At 38.5% G+C, this 5,536-nt stretch overlaps 1 non-coding gene across 1 annotated transcript; it reads right to left on the minus strand.

Annotated features, from left to right (window-relative positions):
* Positions 1-449: 449 nt before the first annotated feature.
* Positions 450-523, minus strand: Trnas-acu (transfer RNA serine (anticodon ACU)). Its single transcript has one exon. It is a non-coding gene; the product is annotated as a tRNA-Ser (tRNA).
* Positions 524-5,536: the final 5,013 nt, after the last annotated feature.

Consider the following 5,536-nt stretch of genomic DNA (forward strand, 5'->3'; position numbering starts at 1 on the left):
AGATATCAGTCTGATGTTATTGAATACAATAACAGCAAATTCTAAACGTGAAATGAAATTGAACTCAGCAAAATGAAGTGATAAACACAAGTGGTAGCCTATGTGAAAAAAAAGAGGAAGGCTCCAGGGGGAGTCGAACCCTCGACCTTCTGCTTACTAGGCAGACGCTCTAACCAACTGAGCTATAGAGCCAATGGGAAAGACCAAGTTACAATAGTCTATACTCCATTTATGTTTCACCTATCTTTAGAACGAGTGTGAAAGAATAATCGTTTATGTCTATTTGGGAAACTGTGACATGCGATTCCAATCATATCCATTTTTACACAAGCTCCGGTATCAGTCTAATGGTGTTGACAATAATAACAGCAAATCTTACATGTGAAATGTAAATTGAACTTTGCATAAGAAATTGATAAACACAAGTGGTAGCCTTTGTGAAAAAAAGAAGGCTCCAGGGGGAGTCGAACCCTCGACCTTCTGCTTAGTAGGCAGACGCTCTAACCAACTGAGCTATAGAGCCGATGGGATGGACAAACTACAATAGTCAGTACTTCATTTATGTTTGAGCTATCTTCAGAGTGAGTCTGAAAGAATAATCGTTAATGTCTCTTTGGAGAAGTGTGACATGCGATTCCTAAAATACCCATTTGACACAAACGCAGATATCAGTCTGATGTTATTGAATACAATAACAGCAAATTCTAAATGTGAAATGAAATTGAACTCAGCAAAATGAAGTGATAAACACAAGTGGTAGCCTATGTGAAAAAAAAGAGGAAGGCTCCAGGGGGAGTCGAACCCTCGACCTTCTGCTTACTACGCAGACGCTCTAACCAACTGAGCTATAGAGCCAATGGATATCTTTAGAACGAGTGTGAAAGAATAATCGTTTATGTCTATTTGGGAAACTGTGACATGCGATTCCAATCATATCCATTTTTACACAAGCTCCGGTATCAGTCAAATGTTGTTGACAATAATAACAGCAAATCTTACATGTGAAATGAAAATTGAACTTTGCAAAAGAAATTGATAAACACAAGTGGTAGCCTTTGTGAAAAAAAGAAGGCTCCAGGGGGAGTCGAATCCTCGACCTTCTCCTTACTAGGCAGACGCTCTAACCAACTGAGCTATAGAGCCAATGGAATAGACCACGTTGCAATAGTCTATACTCCATTTATGTTTCACCTATCTTTAGAACGAGTGTGAAAGAATAATCGTTTATGTCTATTTGGGAAACTGTGACATGCGATTCCAATCATATCCATTTTTACACAAGCTCCGGTATCAGTCTAATGGTGTTGACAATAATAACAGCAAATCTTACATGTGAAATGTAAATTGAACTTTGCAAAAGAAATTGATAAACACAAGTGGTAGCCTTTGTGAAAAAAAGAAGGCTCCAGGGGGAGTCGAAACCTCGACCTTCTGCTTACTAGGCAGACGCTCTAACCAACTGAGCTATAGAGCCAATGGGATGGACAAACTACAATAGTCAGTACTTCATTTATGTTTGAGCTATCTTCAGAGTGAGTCTGAAAGAATAATCGTTAATGTCTCTTTGGAGAAGTGTGACATGCGATTCCTAAAATACCCATTTTACACAAACGCAGATATCAGTCTGATGTTATTGAATACAATAACAGCAAATTCTAAATGTGAAATGAAATTGAACTCAGCAAAATGAAGTGATAAACACAAGTAGTAGCCTATGTGAAAAAAAAGAGGAAGGCTCCAGGGGGAGTCGAACCCTCGACCTTCTGCTTACTAGGCAGACGCTCTAACCAACTGAGCTATAGAGCCAATGAGATAGACCAAGTTACAATAGTCTATACTCCATTTATGTTTCACCTATCTTTAGAACGAGTGTGAAAGAATAATCGTTTATGTCTATTTGGGAAACTGTGACATGCGATTCCAATCATATCCATTTTTACACAAGCTCCGGTATCAGTCTAATGTTGTTGACAATAATAACAGCAAATCTTACATGTGAAATGTAAATTGAACTTTGCAAAAGAAATTGATAAACACAAGTGGTAGCCTTTGTGAAAAAAAGGAAGGCTCCAGGGGGAGTCGAATCCTCGACCTTCTGCTTACTAGGCAGACGCTCTAACCAACTGAGCTATAGAGCCGATAGGATGGACAAACTACAATAGTCAGTACTTCATTTATGTTTGAGCTATCTTCAGAGTGAGTCTGAAAGAATAATCGTTAATGTCTCTTTGGAGAAGTGTGACATGCAATTCCTAAAATACCCATTTTACACAAACACAGATATCAGTCTGATGTTATTGAATACAATAACAAGAAATTCTAAATGTGAAATGAAATTGAACTCAGCAAAATAAAGTGATAAACACAAGTGGTAGCCTTTGTGAAAAAAAGGAGGCTCCAGGGGGAGTCGAACCCTCGACCTTCTGCTTACTAGGCAGACGCTCTAACCAACTGAGCTATAGAGCCGATAGGATGGACAAACTACAATAGTCAGTACTTCATTTATGTTTGAGCTATCTTCAGAGTGAGTCTGAAAGAATAATCGTTGATGTCTCTTTGGAAAAGTGTGACATGCGATTCCTAAAATACCCATTTGACACAAACGCAGATATCAGTCTGATGTTATTGAATACAATAACAGCAAATCTTACATGTGAAATGAAAATTGAACTTTGCAAAAGAAATTGATAAACACAAGTGGTAGCCTTTGTGAAAAAAAGGAAGGCTCCAGGGGGAGTCGAATCCTCGACCTTCTGCTTACTAGGCAGACGCTCTAACCAACTGAGCTATAGAGCCAATGGAATAGACCACGTTGCAATAGTCTATACTCCATTTATGTTTCACCTATCTTTAGAACGAGTGTGAAAGAATAATCGTTTATGTCTATTTGGGAAACTGTGACATGCGATTCCAATCATATCCATTTTTACACAAGCTCCGGTATCAGTCTAATGGTGTTGACAATAATAACAGCAAATCTTACATGTGAAATGTAAATTGAACTTTGCAAAAGAAATTGATAAACACAAGTGGTAGCCTTTGTGAAAAAAAGAAGGCTCCAGGGGGAGTCGAACCCTCGACCTTCTGCTCACTAGGCAGACGCTCTAACCAACTGAGCTATAGAGCCGATAGGATGGACAAACTACAATAGTCAGTACTTCATTTATGTTTGAGCTATCTTCAGAGTGAGTCTGAAAGAATAATCGTTAATGTCTCTTTGGAGAAGTGTGACATGCGATTCCTAAAATACCCATTTTACACAAACGCAGATATCAGTCTGATGTTATTGAATACAATAACAGCAAATTCTAAATGTGAAATGAAATTGAACTCAGCAAAATGAAGTGATAAACACAAGTGGTAGCCTTTGTGAAAAAAAAGAGGAAGGCTCCAGGGGGAGTCGAACCCTCGACCTTCTGCTTACTAGGCAGACGCTCTAACCAACTGAGCTATAGAGCCAATGGGATAGACCAAGTTACAATAGTCTATACTCCATTTATGTTTCACCTATCTTTAGAACGAGTGTGAAAGAATAATCGTTTATGTCTATTTGGGAAACTGTGACATGCGATTCCAATCATATCCATTTTTACACAAGCTCCGGTATCAGTCTAATGTTGTTGACAATAATAACAGCAAATCTTACATGTGAAATGTAAATTGAACTTTGCAAAAGAAATTGATAAACACAAGTGGTAGCCTTTGTGAAAAAAAGAAGGCTCCAGGGGGAGTCGAACCCTCGACCTTCTGCTTACTAGGCAGACGCTCTAACCAACTGAGCTATAGAGCCGATGGGATGGACAAACTACAATAGTCAGTACTTCATTTATGTTTGAGCTATCTTCAGAGTGAGTCTGAAAGAATAATCGTTAATGTCTCTTTGGAGAAGTGTGACATGCGATTCCTAAAATACCCATTTGACACAAACGCAGATATCAGTCTGATGTTATTGAATACAATAACAGCAAATTCTAAATGTGAAATGAAATTGAACTCAGCAAAATGAAGTGATAAACACAAGTGGTAGCCTATGTGAAAAAAAAGAGGAAGGCTCCAGGGGGAGTCGAACCCTCGACCTTCTGCTTACTAGGCAGACGCTCTAACCAACTGAGCTATAGAGCCAATGGGATAGACCAAGTTGCAATAGTCTATACTCCATTTATGTTTCACCTATCTTTAGAACGAGTGTGAAAGAATAATTGCTTATATCTATTTGGGAAACTGTGACATGCGATTCCAATCATATCCATTTTTACACAAGCTCCGGTATCAGTCTAATGTTGTTGACAATAATAACAGCAAATCTTACATGTGAAATGTAAATTGAACTTTGCAAAAGAAATTGATTACCACAAGTGGTAGCCTTTGTGAAAAAAAGGAAGGCTCCAGGGGGAGTCGAATCCTCGACCTTCTGCTTACTAGGCAGACGCTCTAACCAACTGAGCTATAGAGCCAATGGAATAGACCAAGTTGCAATAGTCTATACTCCATTTATGTTTCACCTATCTTTAGAACGAGTGTGAAAGAATAATCGTTAATGTCTATTTGGGAAACTGTGACATGCGATTCCAATCATATCCATTTTTACACAAGCTCCGGTATCAGTCTAATGGTGTTGACAATAATAACAGCAAATCTTACATGTGAAATGTAAATTGAACTTTGCAAAAGAAATTGATAAACACAAGTGGTAGCCTTTGTGAAAAAAAGAAGGCTCCATGGGGAGTCGAACCCTCGACCTTCTGCTTACTAGGCAGACGCTCTAACCAACTGAGCTATAGAGCCGATAGGATGGACAAACTACAATAGTCAGTACTTCATTTATGTTTGAGCTATCTTCAGAGTGAGTCTGAAAGAATAATCGTTAATGTCTCTTTGGAGAAGTGTGACATGCGATTCCTAAAATACCCATTTGACACAAACGCAGATATCAGTCTGATGTTATTGAATACAATAACAGCAAATTCTAAATGTGAAATGAAATTGAACTCAGCAAAATGAAGTGATAAACACAAGTGGTAGCCTATGTGAAAAAAAAGAGGAAGGCTCCAGGGGGAGTCGAACCCTCGACCTTCTGCTTACTAGGCAGACGCTCTAACCAACTGAGCTATAGAGCCAATGGGATAGACCAAGTTACAATAGTCTATACTCCATTTATGTTTCACCTATCTTTAGAACGAGTGTGAAAGAATAATCGTTTATGTCTATTTGGGAAACTGTGACATGCGATTCCAATCATATCCATTTTTACACAAGCTCCGGTATCAGTCTAATGGTGTTGACAATAATACCAGCAAATCTTACATGTGAAATGTAAATTGAACTTTGCAAAAGAAATTGATAAACACAAGTGGTAGCCTTTGTGAAAAAAAGAAGGCTCCAGGGGGAGTCGAACCCTCGACCTTCTGCTTACTAGGCAGACGCTCTAACCAACTGAGCTATAGAGCCGATAGGATGGACAAACTACAATAGTCAGTACTTCATTTATGTTTGAGCTATCTTCAGAGTGAGTCTGAAAGAATAATCGTTAATGTCT

The sequence above is a fragment of the Haliotis asinina genome, chromosome 4 (genome assembly GCF_037392515.1).
Source record: "Haliotis asinina isolate JCU_RB_2024 chromosome 4, JCU_Hal_asi_v2, whole genome shotgun sequence".
NCBI lineage: Eukaryota > Metazoa > Mollusca > Gastropoda > Lepetellida > Haliotidae > Haliotis > Haliotis asinina.